At 34.7% G+C, this 27504-nt stretch overlaps 1 protein-coding gene across 5 annotated transcripts in view; it reads left to right on the forward strand.

The window, feature by feature from the left end:
* Positions 1 to 27504, forward strand: part of LOC5578270 (calsyntenin-1) — a 362527-nt gene that overhangs the window by 11367 nt on the left and 323656 nt on the right. The gene's annotated exons all lie outside the window — the stretch shown is intronic.

The raw sequence follows: 27504 nt of genomic DNA on the forward strand, positions 1-27504 counted from the left end.
GATTACTATAATTTCACCAGACTAACAAGAAATTATTGCCGTTTGTGAGTAAACTGTGGAAATGAGTCAAAAAGGTGAGCCAACTCATCGATGATTTTTTGACTTCTGAGTTACGTGATTGACAACCCACGCATGAAAAACCTCAAGCGTGAGTTATGAGAAATTGAGTTTTTCACAACGCTGTATCAAAGTTGCCTCGTTTCATGGTACCGTAATCCGGGGTAACATTGATTACTTTTCTACAAATTTCTTAAAAATTTCATTTGAATATGCAAATGTTGCAAGTTTTATATTCTTAACACAAGTACTGGCACCCATCGCTCTTGACTATATACTAGATTTTGTTTTCTGAAATATTTAATCATGTTTAAAAATATGTAAATATGTAAGTAGGTGATTTTTTTTTTATTTATGTGATATGGGGTAATTGATCACATATGTAAACAATGTTCGGTAATATCTGCAACGTCGTTACCGTAATCCGGGGGAAAATTGATCACTTGGGCAAATTTGATCAGGTCGATACCAAAAGACTTTTCCTCCCAAAGATGCTGAAGGTTTCGTTGGCACCACAGAGATTCCATGTTTTCTAGTTTATAGATGTCTAATGATGATTTTTAACTATTTCATTTTAGTTGGATCAGTTTTGCATAGAAATATTTACGCATTTTGAAGATGTAAGCAACACAGTTGGAAATGTCGATGCCAAACAATCCTCTGGTGCTATGAATATATGTCAACTTTGAGTGTTTGAAATATTGCTGTTTGTTTTTGAGGTGCTAATCTTCACTAAAGTCCTTCAAATGCGGTAAGACAAAATAATCGAAGGACACCTAACAACGGTTACTCATATCACCGCCAACCTAGCATAGCAAAGTTTACTTTGACATCGCATTGCCTGTAGAAAATCTTAGCGCGTTTGGTGTTTTCGCATTTGATATTTGCGTTTCGAACGCGCACAGCAAAAATGTGTAAGCTTAAGTATGAACTACTGAACTCATTTTTGATATCATAAATATAGTTTTTTGCTCATAAACCGTTTATTCCTAAATAATGTGCTTATTTCAAGAGAAATTGCGGCGTTTTAGAGTGAAGATGAAACGAAGCCAAACCTCAAATTTTCAAGAGCACAAATCTGGAGAACCAAACATCCGCTTAAGCTGAACACTTAATCGATTGGTCACTAGCTGAAGGTGACCAATCGATTAAGTTTTCAGCTCAAACGGGTGCTCGGTTCTCCAAATTTTGAAGTTTGGTTTCGATTTATCTTCACCTTAGGCAAAGTTTCAAAGTTTATTTTTGCAATAAAATGATGACATACTCGAGTTGTAACAATTTTGACATTATTTTCAGATTCGGGAGACCCTTATTTAGGAGAGAGGGAAATTTTTTATTCCTAAATCTGCTTTTTTTGTATGGTGACCAATTTAGCCCCAGTATGTCATTTTAATTTTTTTGATATTAAAATAAATTTTATGACATGTTATATATTATTTCATTAAAAGCCGATTACATAAACTGATAAAGATCAATGGAGTACTGATTTTATCGAAATTTATTTGACAATATTTGAATTCCGAAGGACAACACAACAAAAACTTGTAAAATAGTGATCGATTTGCCCCCCGGATTACGGTACCGTAAAATCGGGTGTAATTGATCAGGAGGGTGAAATTGATCATCGTATCACACGATTTTATTTATTCGCAATGGAGCACAAATATCAATGTGCGCTGCAGTAAATGAACTTTGAAAATAATGTAAAATTTCAAAATCATGCACGGTGCAGTATTGACAAACACCTATGAACTTCTATTCATAAGCAAGGATTTGAACATGGTATAAACCTGAAAGTTTGTGAGGATGCTTGAGATATATCCCTAAACCAGATTTCATCACCAAAACTCGTACCAATTGGCTCATATGGTTGAAGTAATTGAATTTCTGTTAGATATCATTGAATTCCTTAGGAAATTTCATACATTTAGGCGTTTTCCGCGCTATTCTTGAAATTTAACTGTTTGTTATTTATATAAATATTGCATTGTTAAGAATTTGACAAGCAAATTCGGATTCAGGGAGCTCCAATTTATCATATAGAGTTGTTTTGAAAACTAACAATAATGGCATTGACAAGTGATCAATTTCACCCCGAAATGAGATCCTCTGATTTTTTTATTTTAGAGATATTTGTTAACACTAAAATGACATTTGTTAGAAAATTTCTATACATAAGTCGATGAGGCTCACCTTCGTACTTGTTTTCCTGCATTTAGATGTTTGGCATTGTTAACATTATAGAAAACAGACTAGAAAAATCGTGGAAAATGATCAATTTCACCCGAAATTACGGTACTTGCTAAAATCATAATTCCTGAAGCCGAATACGAGAGCCAAAATCTTACAAGTCATGTACTTTCAGAGTTATTTTCAAATTCAGATTACCTCTTCTAGCTGAATACGACTAAATGTAGGCAATTTCCTAAGGAAGTTCTGCATTATTTGAAGCAATTCGTTAGTTTTGTCTAATTGAACAAAATTGTGAAAGTTTTGACAATGGAATCGTTTTCGGTGATGCCGTTTTTAGAACCAAAAGCATTTTTCTTGCTCATATCGTTTGTAGAACTGATGTAAGACATGAATATTCGATAGTGTCATCTACAATCAAATAAATCACAGTTTACAATAGCTGAAAATTTTACGCATGAACTAAACTCAATTTTCGTAAAATCCTCATTTTGCATAAGCTTATAAACATAAGAATGAGAAGCAGTGGCGTAGCTAGGGTTTTCGGGGCCTGGTGCGGAGTCGAATTCGGGGGCCCTTCCAGATAGAGATATGTGCCAATTCGGCTGATACAAATATTATTTTCTATTATGTCCGAGACCCTTGGAAGGTACGATAGGAGGGATAAAAATAAATAAGGAACAAATAAATTAAAATATAAAAGTTTTTTTTTCGAATTTTGTTTTCTAACGATAGTTGTTAAACTTTTCTCAGACGTCTTCTGGATCATTATTTTACCTGTTTTTACTTAAACAATTTAAAAAAACCTGACTGATATCAAAAATAAATCAAATTAATAATATACTTTCAATCGACATTAATATTATGGAATGAAAATAATGGACTTTGTGTTCATCTGTTGTTGGAGTTGTTTTTAATTTTTATTCAGAAATCAAAATGCCAATTAATGAAGAGTAATATACAGATATAACCTTCAAGCCCAATAGCGGTTAAGTGCTTAAAAGGGAACTTTAGAGACCTCATGCCTGAAAAATGAACCCAAATTGAGACTGAACAGGAACTACATTTTGATAAGGATTGTTGAAAGTTTCTGCGGGATTTAATGATTTTCTTCAGAAATTTCATCTGAATGTAATTGAGGTATTTGTTAAAAGTTTGCTTTTACTATTAAGTCGAAGATTTCTTCAGGAGTATATTGAACGATTTCTTCACAGAATTTTCAAGGAATGATTCCAGATTTTTTTTCAAGATACCTTGAAAATCTCGACAAATACTTTTCCCAAGGAAACCTACAGAAAGAAGAAAAACTTGGCCATATTTCTAAACGAAAGTAATGATATCACTAATAAAAAACATGATAAATTCTTACAAGAGAAATTTAATTCAAAGATCTCCGGATCTCTTCTGGACTCTTGAAAAAGTTTTGGATGAGTCTCAGAGAAACTAATAATGAAATAATTGGAAAATTACCCAACCAATATTTGCTAGAGTAAACTTCTTGAAAATCTCGAGTGGAACTCTTTGAGAAGCTACAGGAATAATTGCTGTAGGATTTTGTGGTTTTAAACACAACATATTTTTGTTAGTTTAAAAATACAAGTAAAATTTACTTGAAAATTAAAACCAGAAATCTTTGAAAGGAATCCTCATTTAGGAAGAAAATGGTTGAATTGATTGTGAAATTATTGGGAAAATTCCTAAAAGAATTCGTGGAATATTATTTTTAAGAATTGATGGATAAATTCGTGAGATAATCATTAAAGTAACTATTGAAGCATTGATTCTAAAAAATAGCTGGAAGTATTTCTGAAAAATTGCCATAAGATATTTTCGAGAAATTCTTGTATGATTTCTCAAAATATTTTTTACACGAATTACACCAGTTGTAGAACAAATCTTTGTTATTTTTTTTCTGACAAAAATCTGTTACCTGGAGAAATCGTTATAGAAATTTCTGAAAGAATTTTCGTTGTAATTCCGTTGTTTGACCGCTGAAGGATTTTCTGGAGCAAATTTTTAAAGGAATTCTTTTTAGAATATCTTAAGAAATCATTAGGGAATTTCTAGGACAAATTCCTTGGAGAATTGCTAGAAGAATCATCATAAGAAAAAGAGAATTTAAATATGTAAGATGTTTTGCGTAAAAAAGAGACTTTAGAGACCTTTATTCTCATTATCGAAATATGAGTTGGTACTTTTCAAGAATATATAAAATATTGTGAACAAATATTCGTTTCAGCTTGGTTTAGGATATGGCTCTAAACAAAATGTTTCCGACCCAATTCCTGGCTTTTTCAGGCTCAAGTTATAGAGGCCCCTTCTGATATTCTACGGTTTTAAGAAAAATGTATTTTTGATTCCAAAACCACTATGTTCTGTTCAAAAGTACCGTTCTATAGTGTTAAAATTAACGCTACCTTTTTCAATACACTAGATGATGTAGGGGCCCCTACTCGTTTCCAATTCAGAGCCTCTCCAAATCTGATTTTCCTTGCCCCGATACATTTCAGAATGTCAAAAACCTTTCTTAATGCTATGAGAAATTTTCACCATGATATCGGGGCCCCTAAGAACCCGGGGGCCGGTGCGGACCGCACCCACCGCACCCCCTAGCTGCGCCATTGATGAGAAGCACTATGCATGCATTTTAAATGTTTCAAGGTAAAATGTAGATTCAAACTTTATACGAGGTAGGTCATTCCGATCAATGTTACCCCGAATTACGGTACATGAGTCACCGTCGCACTTATTTTCCTGCATTCAGTTTTCAAGTTTTTGTAATAAGCAATTCTCGCTGAAACCAGGCCGCCATCGGCACCCATCGTTAGAATTCCAATTTATGTCACTGATCGCTAGGTCTCGATAAAACTTAAGGGTGGTCCTTTCTGTTTTCTCAAATTGGTGGACCCCTCGTACGCCAGCTAGCTGAACAGTTTGCGAAAAAGCCCATTTTTTGATAAATCTTGGGTGTTTCTTCACAGGATATGTCTCATATTGCGCTTGGAACAAATAGCAAACTTAGTGGCATCGTATAGAGAAAGGATATAGCTTTCATTTGAACTCGAAAAAATATTGGCGGTCATTTTGAATTTGGCCGCCATCTTGAATTTTGTTAGAAAAATCGTTTTTTCTCCATTAGCACACCGCTAGTTTTGAATTCTGAGATTACCATCAGAAAGCTGAGGAAAAATTGCGTAAGATAGGCTACAGAAACTAGGTGAGCAATGGTATTTACCCTATCAAATGAACGATTTTCTAAATCATGTTATACGATTTTGACGTATATGGCGAGTGCAATCAATACAAAAATATTTTTTTTGTACTACAAAGAAACAAGTTTTCAACCTTTGGTGTTTTATTCGAGTCGAGTGAAGAATAAGAATATTATTTTGAGTGAAAAAATCTGGCGGCCATCTTGGATTTGACGCCATCTTGATTTTAGGTAGATGAATGAGTTTTCACCTTGATAGCACTCAGCATGTTGAAATTAGAGGTTATCAATAAAAAAAGGTTACGTATACTCTTCGTCTTTTTATTCTTAATTTTCCTGACGTTACGTCCCTAAACCGAGCCAGATACTCAGCTGTATTGGTCATAAATCCAGGTTATTAAATAGGAATTTTTCTTTTATAATGCGATTTCTGACAACAGAATAATTCTTCGACATATCTTTGAATTCAATAATAATGAATAAATAAATTCAATAAATGAAAACCGTCCAAAAACATTGATTGTATTAAACAAACTTTTTTTCTACCATATGCATTGTTGTTCATTGAATGAAGTTTATAGATTGCGCGTCGGGACATTAGTAAGTCTTTTTGGTAATATCTGTAGTTTTAACGTAAAACATTGACAAAAGTGCATTAATTCAGAATGGAAATCTTAAATTTTAAAGCAAAAAAAACATCCTTGATTTTCTGAGCCATAAAGTATCGTTTCAAGTACCGCCCAACATGCATGTAAAATGAGAAGCAGGTTTTGTTCTAATGTGGACGTAATGCCGAAATGCAGGAGTATTATTTCGAGGTTGTAAAATCTGGCGGTCATCTTGGATTTCGACGCCATTTTGGTTTTTAGCAGTTGAATGATTTCTTACCATCTCAGTGCTCATTATGAGGCCTCCGTTAAAAAAAAGATTCTATTTTTCTTATCTTATCCCAGCTGTTCAACTGATTGTTCATTTCTATTAATGGTTTTAGACCAAATAAATGAAAGAAATAATGCTATTTTCAACTCGAAGATATGCAGAAGAATCATTCAGGTAGCAAATAAGCGTTAAAAAATCATATTTGATAATTTGTTTTCAAAGCTAGTTAAGCTGAGGGGTTGGCTCTGTTCCAGTCGGAACGTAACGTCAGAAAAAAGAAGAAGAAGAATAAGTGAAACGGTAGCATTAAAATTCAACATCTTGAGTGCTATCAAGGTGAAAACTCATTCTCCTACTTAAAAACAAGATGGCGTCAAAATCCAAGATGGCCGCCAGATTTTTTCACTCAAAATAATACTCCTATTCTGTCTCAAATAATTCACCAACGATTGAAAACTTGTTTCTTTGTAGTACAAAAAAATGATGTTTGCATTGATTGCACTCGCCATATACGTCAAAATAGTAGAACATGATTTATAAAATCGTTAATATCATAGGGTAAATACCATTGCTAACCTAGTTTTTGTAGCCTATCTTACGCAATTATTCCTCAGCTTTCTGATGGTAATCTCAGAATTCAAAACTAGCGGTGCGCTTATGGTGAAATAACGATTTTTCTAACAAAATTCAAGATGGATTTTTTCGAGTTCAAATGAAAGCTATATCTTTTCTCTATACGATGCCACTAAGTTTGCTATGTGTTCCAAGCGAAATATGAGACATGTCCCGTGAAGAAAAACCCAAGATTTATCGAAAAATGGGCTTTTTTCGCAAACTGCTCAGCTATCTGGCGTACGAGGGGTCCACCAATTTGAGAAAACAGAAAGGACCACCCTTAAGTTTTATCGAAAACTAGCGATCAGTGACATAAAATTGGAATTCTAACGATGGGTGCCGATGGCGGCCTGGTTTCAGTGAGAATTGATCAATGTTACACAAAACAGATTATTAAAGAGTAGTATTTGATCTTTCGACCTTGACGCTTGCTCCTGCGGGGGCGGGCAATGAGGGCAGGATCAAACATGTCGCGCGTCGGTTGTTAGAAGTGAAAAAGTTAGAATTCGTGCGCCTATTTTCTCTGAGTGCTTTTATATTGCCGAGCAAACTAGTGAAGCTGAAAGTGGATTGTTGCTGCTCAGTCAAGGATGACGGATCAATTGGTGAGCTCGTTTCATCCCACTATGTCTAATCTATACCCAAGCAACACAGAAAACATCTTCTCGTTGAGCTATCCGAAAATGATGTTATAATCAGATGTTAAAGATTAAATTCAATACATCTTCTGTTCTAAAACCGTTCCCCAGATGTTTTAGAAGAACATATCCATTCTGCAAACTCAGATCCAATGTTTATGTTATATTCCTAATTGACAAACGTATATATTACTTAATTAAAGCACTCCCCATAACCAAACTTCAGTTTATGCCAATTTTGTTATAAAGTTGCTCTTGAATACATCTTTCGTACATATTTGTTTGATTGTTTTGATAGAGATGTTATAGTTATGTTTTTTTCTGTCAAATGAAAAACATTTTTAGCATGTGTCTCTATGACATCTCAGTTTCTCCCCGAAGATGGATGCAGAAACTTGTAGCAAAACTAAATCTGTAGCTAACAAATTAGTAAAATGATAGTTAATGCAAGCGGAGAAGAAAAATGACTGAACATATACACGAAAATGGTGCGCAAATGAAAGTTCTTAAGATGTGATTTTTTTTCAATGGCAAAGAGCATTTCATCTCAACGACGAAATTTGACATTTTCAATGAATTGAGCAGCATATATATTTGTTATTTTGAACACGTACTGAATACGTAGTTATAACTTCATTCAAACACACAATTGCTTCCAACACCCGTGTCTTCTAAAGCAATGTCATGTTACAGCACCGATCAGAAAAATTAATAACTGTAGAGCTTTCATTGCAAGCAATTGACATTTAGCTGAATTACGGTTATCAGCACGAAACGCCAGGAATATGTTCGACCCAGCTAAAAAGTTTGATTTTTTAAATATTACGTTCTATTGAAAAAAAAAACACATCAACCAATTCTATTTTTAGGTACCTAATCCAATAACCATTACAAAAAGTTTTAACCTACCCTGTAGGCATCTAGTTGAATCCACCATGTTTCTCGCTTGTTCCTCCAAAGGAAAAAAATCACACAATCGGATATATTTCACTGAACATAAGTTGCAATTGCGCATGTTTTAAGTGGCGCATCAATAAACAAGGAGTACAACACTCAGTTTCACCTAAAATCTAATACGGCACTTTAAAAAACATACACCATACATGCACAAATATTACTTTATATTTTCAAACTCATAACTTGAAAAAACAAATATCCCAAGTAAATCTCATGCAGCAAGATGCTTGTTTTTCATCACGTTATTTGCACCATTGGAATTCAATGAATGATATTTTTTTTGTTTTTGTTTTTTGAGCTGTCAAAACATTTCAAACACCTAACACCCCAAATGCACTTATTTTCTTATACGGATAATCACGTCTTAATAACTTGATAACTTATAGGTTTTAATGATGTATGATATAACTTTGATATAACACTCTCAGAATGCTATGAGAAGTATGAAGTATGTATTTTAAAACATCTAATTGGACTATGAAAGATGTTTTAAATCATTCACCGTCTGCGCTTTTTCGGTTATAAAGGTGTATGATATTTAGTATTGCACATTCGAACTAAAACAGCGGCGATGTATGAAAGGTGTATTTTGACCACGTTTATGACAAAATGTGTTACTTGGGTAAGATATGTATGACTGCACATTCAATTGTAAATATGATTTTCAAACAAACTATGAATGGTTCGTTACTGTGAGTATCGACATAAACTCTGATTCATGAATTATTTATGTTTAACATTTTTTGTTTTTCAAAAAACCCCTTTCTTTTAGGCTTTATTTTTTTAATTAAAAAAATGGTTTCAACTTTCAATGGTTCGACACTACAAGTGTAGACTTGCAAATGGTTCACTTTATTCTACAAACTTTGGATGGTTCATCACTGTAAGTGTCGGCATAAGAATAAGAGTGTTAGGAATGTTACATTTAGGTATTTGTTCAACAAACTTTGAATGGTTCGTCACCTCAAGTGTCGGCATAATTTTCATCTACATAGAATTTGTCATATCAAATGAAAATATTATATTTACATATAAGCATGTTTATATCTCAGAAATAACTATTTCTTCTTCTTCTTTCTGGCGTTACGTCCCAACTGGGACAAAGCGTGCTTCTCAGCTTAGTGTTCTTATGAGCACTTCCATAGTTGTTAACTGAGAGCTTTCTATGCCAATTGACCATTTTTGCATATGTATATCGTGTGGCAGGTACGAAGATACTCTATGCCCAGGGAAGTCGAGAAAATTTCCAACCCGAAAAGATCCTAGACCGGTGGGAATCGAACCCACGACCCTCAGCTTGGTCTTGCTGAATAGCTGCGCGTTTACCGCTACGGCTATCTGGGCCCCTCACTATTTATCATGGTCTAATCGCTTATCAAAGTGAATCCTGTGACCCAACGATCCTCCCCATTGACAAACATCCCTCCCAGCATCCTTTGTGGAGATGCAGAGGCAAACACGGTCTCCAAATAGCAAAGGTTACACACTAACATTCCTTCCCCCAATCCCACCTGACTACAAGGACATGGCCGGCGCCGTTATTAACCCTGTATAAATAGAGGCACTGTATTATGCACACTGAAGAAGATTATGGCCATTCCCAGCCGAACTTTTAGTTGATTGTTTGTGCATTTTCACTGACTTCGGTCAATCACGGAATAGCAACCATTGATATGTGTTGTCAGTCTAAGCTAAGCTAAGCTGTTACACAAAACAGATTATTAAATCAATAAAAATATATCAATTTAACCCAAAATTACGGTACCGATTCTGTCGACAATGTTGATTACTCCTTTAATAACTATAAGTAAGTTTATGCAAACTAACCTTCCTTAAAAACAAAATTGGTCAAAATCGTCATTAGACATTTAAACACTAGGAAACATTCAATGTCTGTGATAGGAATGAAATATAACATTTAGCAACCTTGACAGGCATTGTGGCTGTGGTTCAAAGACACAAACAGCAACATCAGGATAATGTAGTAATGAAAAAACCAACGGGAAAACTGATTTTGAACCCCATCGGACCGGACATGTGGATTTCCTCGTAGTGGTTTGCGTGGTGTGTCTGAATGTCAAGCATTTCGTACATTATCAGTTCCATCGATGCCGAGTGATTTGATCGATCGCTAAATCTAATGGATAATTTCTTTCTCAACCATTTCACGTGGTTTCACCTCACCTCGATGTACTTTAACCTTTTACAAGCGAGACTAAGGATAGTTGCATCCAATCTATACATCGATCCATGCAAAAGCAAATAGACCAACCAAATAGAATGTGATTGTATCACCTCTGCCGAGTGTTGATTGTGTGCTTTGAGATACTAGCATGCTTGCACGTAATTTAAATGCTAATTCCTCTACTCGATTTCCCATTTGATTCGACCATTGCTTTGGGATAAAGTTTCCATTACTCATCATTGCATGGTACAGAGATATACAAACTGCTGGCCGGTGCTTATCAACCGTACACAATCATTTTATTTGCACATAAAGACAACGATATTGAACGAAAGAAATGTACGGACGGAAATAAGTTCCCTTAACTAAATAAATTTCTTGAAAAATCATGAACAATTGCATAAAATAAGAAAAGCAGTAATAGTAGTAATAGTAATAGTTTGAAATAATATTAATAAAAAAAATAAAATTTGAGACTATCTTACGTGGAAACCGGATGATAAAGTACGTCCTATTTTTGGGAATTGTTGTCTTAGCTCCTGAATTAGTCTATTAATCCCAAATGGTGAGCGAGGAACACAAGCTCCATCTCCATCTGCACTTCCGATTTGCGATGTTAGCTCGAATTGCCACTAACCGAATTAGAACTTGGTCTGCAATAGCAATCATTTGCTGCAGTTAGCAAAGTGTGACGTGCATGTCAAAAGAACGAAAGAGAAAAGTCCCAATTAAAACAGAGTGTGTGCAATTGAACTTGAGCAAAGACCATCGCATTTCGCACATTTGTGATTTCCTAGAATTTGTTCCAATATGCGAAGGATTTCCTCCGGAGCTTCCCTGAATCGATAAACAACAATCCATGCTTGGGATGGTGGTTCTCTGTGCACTGAAGGCAAATAAAAATATAAATATTACCCTAAGATACAGTGTGATGCAAAAGCTTGCGGTCACCCCTTAAGAACACGTATACAAATTTTGTGAAAATATCTGAAAACTATTCAAAGTTAACAATGACAAGGCTTTATTGATTTTGAATAGTTTTCAGCTCCTTGCCCCAAAATATTGCATGTTCTTTTCAAAGAATATAAGATGATGTGTTTAATGTCGCTATAAATTTTAAACATTGGTCGATCCTATGCTGAAAAAATGAGCTATGTTTTTTTCAGTGTAATATTAGATAAATGTCACAACTTCACGTGAAAACATAGTAAAACAAATTGAAAAGTCCTTTTTGGTCAAAATACAAATGAGGAACATCTACTCATTGCCTTTCGAATAAGCCATAGAGAGTGCCAATAACTGTGTCGTGTGGACAAAACACTTTTGCATATTTTTTAGGGGATGTGTCGAAACTTTTGCACGGGAGTGTACGTAGCATCCTCAGAAGTTTTCCCAACTTCTACCTCAGAAGTACCGTTCTTAGAAGAAAATAGAGCAGCAGCTTTGGTAGTGGAAACTGAGGAAAGAATAAGCTTTCACACAACATCCGATGCATTCGGGTGAATGTAGTTGCAACTTGAGATATCCCGTTTTGCACGGACGTTTTGGATGTCGATGGTGCCCTCATCGTTCGTCGGCAGGGCTGTGCTGTAAAATTGTACCCAGGGGTGTCTAAATGCAGTGGAACCGCAACGTAACGAGACCGTTGGATGTGATGTTCTGGCCTTTGGCGCTGTCATCGTAATATTAGGTAAACATACCTTCTGCCCTCTGTTTGGCTTGACTGAACACGCTGAATCCGTTCGAAGTACGTACATATGTCTCCTGCTTTCGGATTTCAGTGCACTTTGGGGGCAGATAGAATTTCCATTCCGAAAGACTTCTTTCGACTGAGATTTACCCTTTCGGTCGCTGTTGTGGCATGTCTTCTAAGTAGGTACGTTTTGTTTCTTCGTTCCGCTTGAGATTTGGTAATGTTTGTATTTTTAGGACGCCCAAGAGGTTTTGTTTTCTTAGGAGAGTTTTGTCATTTATTTATTTTTATTTTAAACTAGATACACCGAAATCATTGTATGTTTGTAGCACAATATTAAAAAAATCAACTACATACAGGATAATTTGGGGCCTTCCTTAGCCGTATGGTTAGAGTCCACGGCTACAAAGCAAAGTCATACTGAAGGTGTCTGGGTTCGATTCCCGGTCGGTCCAAGATCTTTTCGTAATGGAAATTTCCTTGACTTCCTTGGGCATAGAGTATCATCTTATCTGCCACACGATATACGAATGCGAAAATGGCAAGTTTGGAAAAGAAAGCTCTCAGTTAAAAACTGTTGAAATACTCATAAGAACACTAAGCTAATAAACAGGCTCTGTCCCAGTGAGGACGTAATGCCAATAAGAAGAAGAAGAATACTCGATATTCCCATGAGTCAATGGTCCCTCTAGACATCGACTCATGGAGGTTTGGCTATAGACACCGTGAAACGGGGTATCATTTATCAGCGGGTGATACTGATCGTCTATGCCAGTGGTCCTCAACCTAACAGATTATACGTATCCGTATCACTGCACATGTTTCCAAAACATAATGTGAATCCACACTTCACACTTCATGAATCCGAAATAGTGAAAAGTTTATAGCATATCTTGAAGATCTCTTGAACAAATCATGAACAAAATAATCCAGAGATCATTTAAAAGGTTAAACATTAACTTCAAAGATTCTTAAATATTTGAGAAACTTTCAAGACAAATGTATTATTGCTATACCAGCTATACGGTGATGTTTGCATCAATACATTCTAAATTTTGATCAGACATTTGGTTAAACTAGAAAAAGTGGTATCTTCATTGTGATTGAGGGCATAATGGACAAATTAAGCGAATTCATATTTTAGTACCGTGAAACGTAACATTGATTGAGACGACCCTCTTCATTAGATGTTCGAACATACATTTTTCATTCAAACATTTTCAATGCATGAATGGTGCTTCTCTTTCGTATGTTTATAAGCTTATAAAAAATATTTAATTTTGGTTAACATATAAATATTTTAACGTTTTAATGCTAGCTTTTGCAAATGACGATATTTTGTTGATCCTGAATGATATGGAGTTTGATTCAATATTTAGTATATTTGAAAATTTTGAAAATTCTTTTTTTCGCAAAAATAAAAATATTTTACGATGAATCTTTTTTTCTACGATTGAATCAAGCTCATGTGGGAACCAAATGATTGAAGAATCTGATTTGCAGCACCCTTGGATTATTTATTGCATTTTTAATTGCAAAATTAAGCAAAATATCGATACCTTTTAAATTGAATTTGTCAAATCAATATTTTTTAGCACTGAATGACTTCAGGGAAACATACATCATTTCATATGAATATTGGCATCATTTTATATATGAAAATGGAATATTAAATTAAACAAACATGTGAGTATGCGCATTATATAAATAATACTTTTTTTCTATTTAAGTAATTCTCGCTGAGACCGGCCCACTATTTACACTTGGTTCTTCAAATGTTCAAATGTATGCTCATTCGAAAGCTTCTGTCGAGTAAGTAAAGAAAATGCATTCTATTAGTCAATTTGATGGTCCCTTTGGTAGTTATAATTGAAACAGTTTTTTGAGGATCCCTTGATTTTTGACAATTCTTGGCTCACTCAAACTGCCATAACTCAGAAATTTCTTGAACAAACAATACACAATAACATGGTTTTGGAAGGAAAAAACATAGGAGCTTCATTTGCAAAAAAAAAATATTTGGAGGCCGTATTTGATTCGGCCGCCATATTGGACTTTATCGAAAAAAACTGAATTTTCTTGATGCTCGCTACATTCGCATTTCTCATTCGCCTCATTGTATAATAATTACTATAGGTTTGAGAAAAACGCTTGATTAGGATTTGATTCTTTGCTCCATTAGATAAGCAAATAGCAATATAATCCAGCAACATTTTTCAATGACAAGGGATACGACTACGGAAAATTGATGTGTCTGTTCTGTTTATATGGGCTGGGTCATCGGAAAACTCTATGTAGTTATACAAAATTTCTACAGATTAGACACTAGCATGTAAGTGGTCTTACATGAGTTAGCTGGTTCATTAAGAGACGATGGCAAAATATGTAAAAAAGTGATAATATTGTTATTTGCGATTTCTTAATATTTTGATTGGTCATTAATAACAGATTACCTATCGTGAGATCCATTTTTTATCAGAATATCCCTAGAAAAATTATAGATTCACGTAAAAAGCAACAAAAAAATCAGTAATCAACATGAACAAAAATGAATTGTATGGCACGTAAGAAACCTCAAAACCCCTTCCCCTCATAACTTCTTACGTAATTAATGGATGGCCCCTCAGGCAGACATGAGCTCTTTTTGATTTAGTTTGTGCACAATATTGATCATTTTTGAAAACTGATTTAATGGTAACATGCCTGCTTCTTACTTGTGCATTACTTGTGCAAGATGAAACAATTTCTGGTTAAACCATCTCATTTTTTATTTCTTGGTGCTACATTTCACTTCTTTTTTTTCGCAAATTTCAATCAAACATTCAGTTTTGAGTTTTGAGTGCAATTTCACAAAAAAATTGCGATATAATCTAAATGAGTAAAACACTTGCTTTTCGATGTCTTCCTGTTTTAAGAAAGAAAAACGGACATTATGTGAAGTTTTGCAAAATTATTTATCATAAATTAATGGATAAATTTTTCCTTCACTTAATCGAAAAGCATTTTTATTTGTTTAGAAGATTTGGGACAGACACGCTTGGCATCATATGATAAACGATTTTAAAATAACCTTAATGGTCGACTTATTCATGTTTACAATATGCTTACAATTAACCCATTGAAGAAAACACCCAATTGAACAAGAAACTATCATTCTATATGAATACTTATATATTATATCAACTAATATTTTCCAAATAAGTGTCCAAGTGATTCTTTTTTATATTGTGTCTCTTGGAGATTTTTCTGCATGAGAAGACGTAGTTTGTTATGTTCTGGTGAGTCAACGAAATTTCATAATATGAGTAAAGATTTAAACAAAGGTTTGAAGACATTTGAATTGTTGATTGAATATTTTTTGAATAGTTTTAAAAGGCTCAAAGATGTATGTCTAAATTATTCAAGCACTAAGTTTGAAATAGCAATACTTGACAGTTTTGAGAATCTTTTTCGAAAGAGGTTTGAGCTGATGATAATCTATTTAAATTCGAAAGCGTATTAGATAAGCAATAGTTTAACTACACCTATATACACCTATACCATCTTGGACCATTAGATTTGTAAGACAAACGGACCAGTCTATATACATAATAGACTAAAGACAATAAACACGAAATTTTCCCCGTGGTCGTATACTTTTGTTACTTAGCACAGAATGCTTTTCAAAATATCGATGCATATATACAGTGTATAAAAAACAATCTATAATTTCTATCTTTATCAACGAGATTTTTAGCCCTGGGCAAGTTCATCTCGGGACCAACGGCTTTACTTCCCTTCCGGAGGAAGTCGTCACTGGATTTTTAGTGACTATCTCGGGGATGGGATTCGATCCCAGGTCCTCGGCGTGAGAGGCGTGTGTTCTAAGCACTACACCAGGTCCGTCCCCAATGATGTTATTTATATGGAGCATATCCTTATGTTTTATTTAATAATCGTTAACGTTATTTATTCAAATATAAAATTAACGCGTATATTCTCTTGAATAATTGCACTTTTCCCTATAACCATCCTGCGGTAGAAAATATTGGATTGACAAATTCAATTGGTGAAAAATTGAATTAAAAAATTATAATATTTTTAGCCTAATATACTTTGTAATTAAAAATGCAAAATTTTCAAACTTTGTCAAAAATATTCCAAGGGTGCTGCAAATCATTTGAAAACGGCCTCCTTCTACACTTTTCTTGCACTTTAAGACCCATAGACGCATCTCTGATCCATCCAACAATTTTATTTTGTCGAACAGTGTTATTTAGAAACATCTTAGTAAAAAGTTCCTATACAATTTGCAGATATATCATGTGTATTTTTTTTTTAACAATATCCTGAAAAAAAAAACTAAAAAGCATACAATTTACGGAACCTCGCATCATCCGATTGTGTAAAATGTGGAGAAATAGAATTCAATTTACATCGCATGAAATCATGCAAAAAAGCCAAAAAAGTATGGAATTTGTGTAGTCATGTTATTCATAGCAAATTAAAAGTAAATGATTTAGATTTCGGCTATTTAAAAAGCAAAATACAGAAAAAAAAGAACATAAGGCGGAATTATGGTTGACTGTTTGAGCAATCTCATTAAATGTTGTAGGTGAAGGACAGTCCCTATTCGTTTTTAAGAGGGGAATAAGGGATTTGAGATGAAACAACCGTTTTTTTGTATGAAAAAGAGTTAAAAAGAGGAAATAGTTTAAATATTTGTTGACTGTAGATTGGTTGATTAGGAAATTTAATCAAAGAAATCTGGCTGTTGCAAAAATAGTAATTAACCCCTCTACCGGAAACTTCATTTTTTAACGCTAATAAATATTATAATCGCGATAACTTTTTTGTTTCACAATATCTCAAAAAACTCTTCTTGGAATTCCAAAAAAACGTATAAAATGTCTTTGGCGGCCATTTTCTTTTCGATCAATTTATAAAAAAATAAAAAATAAATACTACTATACTATAAAATGCCAGGTAATAAGGAGTTACTCTGAAAAAATCATACAAATTGGTTCAGTATTCTTGAAGAAATCTGAAAATTACGATATAAGGTTTTTATAAGTTTTCAAGATCTTTATTTGGCCAGCGTGGTATCAGGGCCCAGATAGCCGTAGCGGTAAACGCGCAGCTATTCAGCAAGACTAAGCTGAGGGTCGTGGGTTCGAATCCCACCGGTCGAGGATCTTTTCGGGTTGGAAATTTTCTCGACTTCCCAGGGCATAGAGTATCTTCGTACCTGCCACACGATATACACATGCAAAAATGGTCATTGGCATAGTAAGCTCTCAGTTAATAACTGTGGAAGTGCTCATTAGAACAATAAGCTGAGAGACAGGCTCTGTCCCAGTGGGGACGTAACGCCAGAAAGAAGAAGAAGAAGGTATCAGACACATACATGCTCATTACTCTAAGACGGCTGCACCAAATTGCTTATTTTTTTTTTTCGCAAAATACTCGCATTAATGTATGATTCCGTGGAGTGAATATTTGAATACGATAAAAATTCTGTAGACTGAGATATTTACGTGGATTATGGTTACGCGTTGGTCCCCCAAGGAATTTTTGAATTTCTCCAGATCCAGATGACCAATTATTAATATCGACATATTTTCTTAAACTAGAACAGTTTTTGAGGGTTATGTTTTCATCTTTATTTCTATGGTGCATCTTTATTTCAATATTTTTTTAGCGGTATAAAATGAAGCTGCCGGTAGAGGGGTTAAGGAAGAACGAAGTATGTATCCTTTATTTAAATTGAAAAAAAAAACGTAAATTTTGTATTTGGGTTTTGTTCACGCGTAAATTCTGTATAATTTCGAAACAATGATTTTGCATGACTTTGGATGAATAGATATGTACATGTGATGCAATAGATGAAAAGATACTTAATCTGAGCTCGAACATGAAAAGTCTTCATGATTTCTAACATGCTGATTCAAATTCCTGACAAATTTCGGATTCCGGACACTCTAGCTTGTATGGAAAATATTTCACACGAAATGTATTTTTGTTTGGCTCGTTTTAACAATCACCTATCTTCTATCTTCTATATAACTAAAAATGGAATAGTGTTTGTATGTCACGAAATGGCTCATGAACGGGGCAACGGATTTGAATGATTCTTTCTCCATTTTGTTCGTCATGGGTTCCGACGTGCTAGTGTGTATAAAAGTTCCAGGGTGTTCACCGGGAAAGTAGGAAAAACGCGAATGAACGGGACTGTCATTTTGTATGGGACGATTCATAGCAGTTTTCAACAGCCTACTTGATGGCAAGACGAAGTTTTCCGGGTCCACTACTGCCCATAACTGCATATTTGTAACATTCGACAAAAGTAGACATTGAGTAAATTGAATACCAAATGTGCATTTCATGGCAGTATGGGAGGAAACTAAAGTTTCAAAAAATTACCAAAAAGTGCTTATTTGAGGCTGATATTTTGTAAAACTCATATCGCATGCTAGGTGAATAGTCAGAAAATAATTCTGATAGATATTTCATTGCTATTACATTACGAGGCTCATTTATAATCTCAATGTGCTGTTATGCGGTTATAATTACCAATGTGACAAAACAACTTGGTATTTTTTTTCGAATTTTCTACAACAATCTCACAGATTTTATTAAGTTGATCGAAAGTTTTTATCATTCGAAGATTCTCCATGGTATTAACTCCAATTTGTCAAAAATGTCGAATGTGACTGTTATGCAGTTATGGGCAGACTAGTTTTTCATAAATAGCTAGAATGCCCTGGCTTGGACGTCTCTCTAGTGGTTGGGTGATTTCAATTGAGGATTAGTATTGCGAAGTTAAATCTAATTATGACAACCACGATCTGTCCGTAAATCAAATCAAAGTGTCCGGAATTGATATCTGCTGCGTGATTAATTCTTATTCACTTGAAAACTATAGCGCAGAAGACACCAAATCGATTTATAGGAACTACGAATATCTACTAGAATGTTCACCGTTTTTAAAATGTTATTATACATTTTGAACAAAATTGGCAATTACAAAACGTTAGTCTGTAGCAATGAAAATAATGGCCATATTTGTTGCACTCGTTTATTTAAATACAATAGTTTTAACAGTTATTCCATTATTTTCAACTGCCTAGGAAGTGGAAGGTACCATTCCACTCTGCTGATCTTCTTCTATATTTAAATCTATATAAATAAAAATGGAATGGTGTTTGTATGTCACGAAATGGCTTACGAACGGGTCAACGGATTTGAATGATTCTTTCTCAGTTTTTGTTCGTCGAAGGTTCCGACGTGTTTTTGTGTATTAAAATCCCAGGATAGTCACCGGGAAAGTTGAAAAAAACGAGCGCGAACGAAACTGTCATTTTGTATAGGACGATTCATAGCATTTTTCAACAGCCTACTTGATGGCAAGACGAAGTTTGCCGGGACCACTAGTTATAAATATATAAACAAAACTGGCGGGAGTTCGACTGTAACTTTTAATCGTTCTGATTTAACGGCTACGCAGTCTTTGAGGGAATAAAACGAGGTTTATTACTTGCCCAACGTTTCGACACGGGGTTAGTGTCTTCTTCAGGGGGAAACTAATTTTGTCGTTTTTGGTCCGGGAAGATTGAATAAAAGAGTAATACAAATTTGACGTTTTGTATGAGGCTTTTTCGCAAAGCATACCATAAAGCCTACTGGGCAGAGCTCAACTAGTAACAGGATAAAGTAGTAGTAGTAGTACTAGTGGTTTCTCAATTAAATCTTTTTTTTCACAGGATAATTATATGTTTTACATTACACGTTCACCATATTCAAAAATTTTGAAAACATTTAATTTTACCTTCCCATATTCGAAGTTTGAGAGGAATCGGTACTCTAGAATCGAAATTTTCACTTCCTTTCTGAATAATTTAGTAATTGTTGAAATTTGATTTACAGTATGGGGTCATGCACAAATTACGTCACGCTCCAAGGGGGGGAAGGGGTCGAGCCAAGCGTGACAAGCCTTACAAAATGTTCGAAGGACTTATACAAAAAGTGTGACAAAGGGGGGAGGAGGGGGTCAAAAAAGTTGAAATTTAGCGTGACATAATTTGTGTACCATCCCTATGGGTCATTCCGGACACTACTCTATATGGGAAAAATTTCGCACAAAATGTTTTAATGATTGCCGGCCAAAAGTTCCCACTTTGGGCTTTTTCGTTATAAATGCCCACATAGCACTATGGCTTATCAGGTGGCCAATAATCAAAAAAGTGATGTGCCCCAAATTTCAATTCTTGTTCGCCATTTCATTGTAAACATGTCTGCTAAGAAATCCCCAAAATATTAGGGCATGATTTGCATTGCACACTCAGATATGAGGTGCCAAAGTTGAGCCTATGGAGAAAAACTTGTTTTTATAAACAAAAACTATGGTTTACTCAAATGAATATAACTTTTCTTCTATAATACTTACGTAAAATGTTTTTACACCATTTGAAAGCTTACAATAAGAGCTTCCTAGAAACAATGAACAAAATAAAAAAAGCTTTAAAATAGTGGGTTTAATGATGTTTTTTTATAAAGCGGTTAAAAAATCGAATAAGCTTATAGTTAACACATCGAGTACTTTTTTGTCCCAAGTTGTCCCAGGCTTAAATTCAGTTCCAAGGGTACTTTGAGATGTAAACTAAAGGATCGTAAAGAATTTAGCTGCACAAATTTGCACTTTTTTAATTTAGGGCTTTTTGAATTTTTCCAATATTTTTAACCATTTTCTATTGAAAACAGCTAAAAACTATTTCAGAAAATAACTGAATTTCGCTAAATCATTCATATCATCATTTCTATGTAAGTTTTAATATTTATACTGGTTTGCACAACGTTAATCGCATAAATGGCGTATATGCATTATAAGTAAAAAAGTTTAATATTTCGCTATAGGCCCTATTTAAAAGTTGGTCTCGAAAACTTGTTTTTGAAAATAAAACATCAAATTTGTATTATAAAACTCATAAATACGACATGAGATGGAAAACATATTTTTGGCCGCCAGTCTGTATGGAAACCGCCCATAGTGGCATAGTTTAGACGTCTCCCTAACAGTTTGGTGAGTTCAATCAATGACATGATGTTTGTTATTATGATTTTCATGAGCTGTCCGGAATATGAGCCAAAAGTGACGGTTTGTCCAGAATCATAGAGCGATTCATGTATATGCTCTTTGACTAGTTAGCTGACTGAGACCTTAAGTGTCCGTTATATGAATCAAAGCGGTACGACTATTGCGAGAATAAATCTTAAATCGGAGTGTTACCAAATCATGTCAAAAAATCGATCGCTTCTATTGTCCTGTTCTTTACCCTTGGTTCAGTTTCAAATTTGACCGAACTGTTTCCCGAACAGTAAAGCATGTCTACATTCTCACAATTAATGAAAATTACTGTGGACGTGATTCACTATACAAATGAATGATAAATGTAAGCGATAAAATGTTAAAAAAATGTTTTCTTTACGGTGTATTGAACAAAATAATTAATTTTGGATATGACATGAAAACGATTTCATATGAAAATACTGCTATATACCTTATTAAGATTGCTGAAATCATTACCATTTTCGAAAATAGCTTGGCACATCAAGTTTCTAAAAAAATTAAGGTACCGCGGGGCAAGTGGGAACGAAAAAAACGATAGTTCAAACAAATTGTTCAATCAAATTTTCAAATGTCAATATTTTTCAAATCCAACAACACAATCACGTTTTGGCAACATATTTGCTGGTGTGTGCATGAAACTAATCGAATAATTTCAAAATTGTGAAAACCTTGGAAGAAAGTTTTAGAATGAGCCATTGGACGCAGTTACTTCACTAAACGGGGCAAGTGGGACACATCCAGTTTTATGCGTCAATCCACATCAGTAAGTCAACCATTACAATAATAGGATTGATAATTCATAATTTTTTAATTTTAAGTACATATTTGATGTACATAAGGGATCAACCATAAAATACGTTACGTTTTAAAAAGAAACCCTTTATTCAATAGTATGTCACCTCACATTTAATATTAACTGAAAATTCCTCAATAAAAGCGTAAAGAGGAATTAAACATGTTTATTTCATTTATAAGTGTTAATTAAAATGTAGAACATAAACAATCAACAATTGACGAAATTATAAATATGTTTTGTTATTATTTATATGCATGGCAGAAAACCACCTTATGGGGTGGAATTGTTTTCCATCTCTACTTAATTTGGTAGAAATAACAAATAAAGTTCAAATAAAATAGAAAAGTAATCATTCTCATGATGCATTTCAAAGTTCAGCTGTGTGTTTGTTCAATTTTAAAGTCGTATTTCAAAAATTAAAAATATATTTAAAAATAAAGAATAATAACACTGTTCTTCTCCCTCCTATGCAATTACGTAATTTGAGGTTGATCTTTTTTGATAAAAAATCATTTGTTTGAATGTTTTAGTGTTACTCTCTAGGAGAATGTATGAAACATGTGCGAAAACTTTTGATTCTGGTTTTTGTTTTGATAGGTCCCACTTACCCCAGGTACAAATATATTCTGGGGTAAGATAGACCATCGAAAATTTCATACGAAATGAAAACAAAATACTGGTTTATCGTTAGCAGCTTGTAATAATACCCAAAATTATAGCATACTGATGGAAATTCGATTTAAAACACATTTATTTTTTGCGAGTCAATGCAAGACGTGGAACGTGTCACAATTTGTCATGCAAGTTGAAAATGGCGCTGAACTGACAACTGTTACATGAACCACATGGTAATAAAAATAACAATATGTTCAGTACTAAATACATTCCTTGTCATTGTATCTTCAACTTTCTAGAAGAATACCCCCATGAAAAACTTTTCCTAGTTGAGCTATGACGAAACGCCCCACTTACCCCGTATTCTCACTTGCCCCGCGGTACCTTACTGTTGAAAATGTATAATTATTGCTTAATTTACTACATATTTTAAATTTTGTGTGCTAAAGAAAAATAACTTATAGGGTCTTCCAATTATACTTTCGATGCTCAAAAGTTATTTTTGGAGCTTTGTCAATGTACTGTATCCTGTATTAAAAAAGGAACGAAGAATTTTGTATGGGGACTGCAAGCAAGTTGAAAATACGTGAAATTTAAACCAAAGTATATATTATATAAAAGTCCTGTTTTGCATGTTTTTGGATTTAGAGCGCTTTTTTAATGTGCGTACAACGGATGAAAATTCATTTCTTGGGAATGTGTAGTATCTGTTTATTGCATATCATTTCTATGTTTCATACCACAGTTAAGTATTGTTCATTGACCGAGGTATGTAACTTCTATTTTTTTGAAACATACATATCGTTTCAAGTAAACAAAAATGCCTCATTGGGACATTGGTGAGCTTTTGAAAACCATTAATTGCAAAACCTGATACGCGAACAATTATTTTTAGGTAATTCCTTCTTATGCAGGACTTTTTAATACGTTATTCAGGGAGTTAATAAACTTGCTGTGAAATTCTCAAATTTGGTATTCTGCGACGATTTATCCTCTTCGGGTGGCGGACTACTACCGGTTTTCTATCATGTTGTGTTATTAAGAAAGACGCAATGCGATGTGCTGCATGATTAGGTTTTGATCAATTTTAGTGTTGGTCTATGGTGCTCGTCATATAGGGTGGCTGACCCAGTGGTAGTGTGGTTTAAATCGTGTAATAGGCAATTTTTATTTCGTGTTTATTTTTCTAACATGGCCCTTGTCGAAATAATATTAATGTTTAAATAGTAGAATGTTTAATTAGTAGAATAGTAGAAGATAGATATTTTTGGTGATTTTGTATTCCTCACCCCGTTGCTATTGCCTCTATCACTGGTACTGACGCCCTACTCCTAAAACTCTTGACAGACATGTTTTTGATTTGTTGAATTACGTCGATTCGAGTGTACGAAGGTACGGTGCTGCCATCTGGGAAAAGTTTGCTCGATGCGTGAAGCGTCGAAAATTTTACCCGGCAAGGTATAGGAAGCGAAATTTCAAATGCTCATATAAAATTAACTACAATAGTTATTTAAAATCTTTTCAGTATATGTTGATATACTTTTGATGAGCTACATTATAGGCATATAATTTTGAGTTTTATATATTTTTTCTCAATATGCTGCTGATTCTATAGTTGATCAATAGTCTAACCCCGTACACTTAGCAGAATTTAATTAAAAAGTGTTTTGAATTTTTTAGAAGCATTTGAAAATTGACTTCCTATGCTTTGCCATGTAAAATAATCAGAGATTCACGCATAGGGTCAACTGTGGTAATTACCTTCGTAGACGCGAATTGAAATATGAGATTTGCTTCCTGCTTCCACCAAAATGTAGAATGTTTCTAGAAGCATGGAAACATTATAACGTGTCGGTTTCTTGAAATTGAAACAGATTCGGCATTGGCTACCAAACATGTTTAAATTTTGAACTGCATGTCGCATTTGAATTTAAAATCGCACCTAAAACAATTAGTGCCATATCTATTCGTAGATTCCCCATTGTAGCTGCATTGCATTGAAAGCGAGTATCTGAATCTGACAGAGAGAGAGAGGTCAAAAGGATCGAAATATGTGCACACGAACATTGCAGTTGCTATTGGTACCTACATATGCGCTGCCCCGTAGAGAGAAGTTGGTTGCGTGTGAATAAGGCAAGATGACAGCTATTGCGGGTGCGGGTTTTTATGGCTCCATCTTGGGAGCATCAGACAGAGCTGAGTGACTGGTTGGGGGTGGAGCCAAGAAGCAAGTCCCGTACACTACTATGCAGTGTCAAGTCGATTGTTTGCCCTTAGAGTCAGCAGCAGTTGGCAGAGAAATGTCTCTATGGAGGGATGGGCGATAGAAGTCTGTACCTTGTTCGTTAGCAAAGAAGAGCCTGGGACAAGAGTGTAAGAAATCGGTTCCCATTGTTCGCCATCCATCCTATTACTATTCAAAAGAGAATGCCAAGCCAAGCAATAAAATTATGACGAGTAATCCTGTACAAGTCGGAGAGCCGAATGGATTTACAGCGAAGTTGTTGGGGGGTAGGAAACTAAACTTTTGTTCGTACCCCCCGTCTATTGTGCTTTGTTGCGTATAAGGCTTGGAGAGGCTGCACTCGACCTCATCTTTACAATATTTATTACACTAGATTTTCAGTGTTCGTAAAGTTCATCTAAAGCTGCAATTGGATTTTCAATACAGAAACAACATTGAGAGCTGCTGGGCTTCTCGCGATCGATACTTCGCTTGTTTACTGGGAGGTACAAGAATAAAAAAAAGTTTTTCGACGCAAACTTAGTTTCAGTTCGTGATAAGTGCGAGCCCTGAATTTAAGGGCCGCTGGTAATTATTCATTCATTGGAGTTTCAATCGGTCCCAGAAGTTTGGCGGAATTAGCTCCAGGTGATTGTTCGTTCGTTAAAGTTGGAGGCCGGCATGCAAATTTATGCCAAGCTCGTGAAAATGGGTGAAACGTGATTAAGTGCGAATATTTTCCCGACCAAGATTAATGATTGAAGCGATAAACACAATCTCTTCCCTTCCCACTTGAGTTATCGTTAGTGGGCAGAAGAAGTTTTTCTTCAGCCAATTTTCCTTCCTGGTCCCGGGTGCATGAGTTTCCTAGTATGGTGATAGTAGGGATATATTATTACAATAGTCAAGATGATAAAAAATGGAAAGGCAGCATGAATGTTACATGGTGAATGTTTGCAGCTGACTAACGTTTTAGTTTATTCCATCTTCCATGTTGCAGGAAAAAACTTTTCTTTTGAAATTCGAATTTTTCATTTCGGTAAATCACCGGTAGTGTCCCTGCGATGGATTTTTAGACTGCCAATATGTTTGCAACCAATATTTTTCAACAACTACACACTACTTTGGAAAGCTGTCCCTTAGAGTGTGTCTAAAATCAGTGTAGACAAAATGATACTTTTAAAAATCAATTCAGTATGTTTAAAGCTTGACATTTTTCTAAGAACTAATTTACTTTGAAAGATGTTATACGAATATGTATAGTTTGGTGCGAAATTGTAATTAATTAATAAGTGTAATTAATAAGTCCCTATGGTTTACTCAACAAGATGCAGAATGATAGACGAAGCCTATATGAATTGAATTCTTCACAAAGTGGCGTATTTTATTTTTACTCATATGAATAATTAACCAGTATCTCGCTTATTCGCCTTTATGGACTCATATGGTAACTATAGGCTAGTATAAGGTATTTTAGCTGAATAATAGCAATATATCAGCAGGCTAATACATGGCATGTAGGTTGCATAATGGCAAGATTTTTTTTGAATTTCTTTATTAGTATCATTCCAAACATAACATTCATTTCTTATATCTAGGTGTTCTGTGTTATTACACAACGTTATCATCCTAATTTGGTAAAACAAATTTAAGATTTTATTAACATTTAACATTGACAATAACACGCGCGATCTCGTCGGGTGAGTAAAGTGAAAAAGTGCCGCGATGGGTTAGTTCTGTTTGATCTTTCGACCTTGACGCTTGCTCCTGCGGGGGCGGGTGACGAGGGCAGGATCAAACATGTCGAGCGTAGGTCGAGTAGTAAAATGAAAAAGCGCCGCGGATCGTGTCGCGTTGATCGCATCACCTACCATTGGTGACTCCCAGATCTTTACCTTATCCCACTAACCCAGCATCCTTTCCATGACAACTGTGGAGATTCAGAGGTATACTCGGTCTCTAGTAACAACGGTTGTCTAACTAACATTCTTTCCCTTTCCCGATGACCGTAAGGACGTGGCCGGCGCCGTTATTGACTTTTAACATTTGAGCTCTCGATTTGTGCACATTGAAGAATGGTAAGCTAATCCCAAGCCCCATTCATAAACTCCCTATGCAACTTCGATTGTTCTGGTCAATCACGGAGTAGCAACTACGAATTGTACGGTAATCTATGCTCATGCTCATGCTCATTCAACATTAACAATAGAAGATTGTAACGATTTTTGCCTGAAATTATTTTGTTTGACATTTGTTCCAATGTTTCAACATTGGATATTCTATGTAACTCATTGGTACTATACCAGGGAAGAAGCCTCAGAATCATTTTCAAAATTTT

This window comes from Aedes aegypti, chromosome 2, assembly GCF_002204515.2.
Source record: "Aedes aegypti strain LVP_AGWG chromosome 2, AaegL5.0 Primary Assembly, whole genome shotgun sequence".
NCBI lineage: Eukaryota > Metazoa > Arthropoda > Insecta > Diptera > Culicidae > Aedes > Aedes aegypti.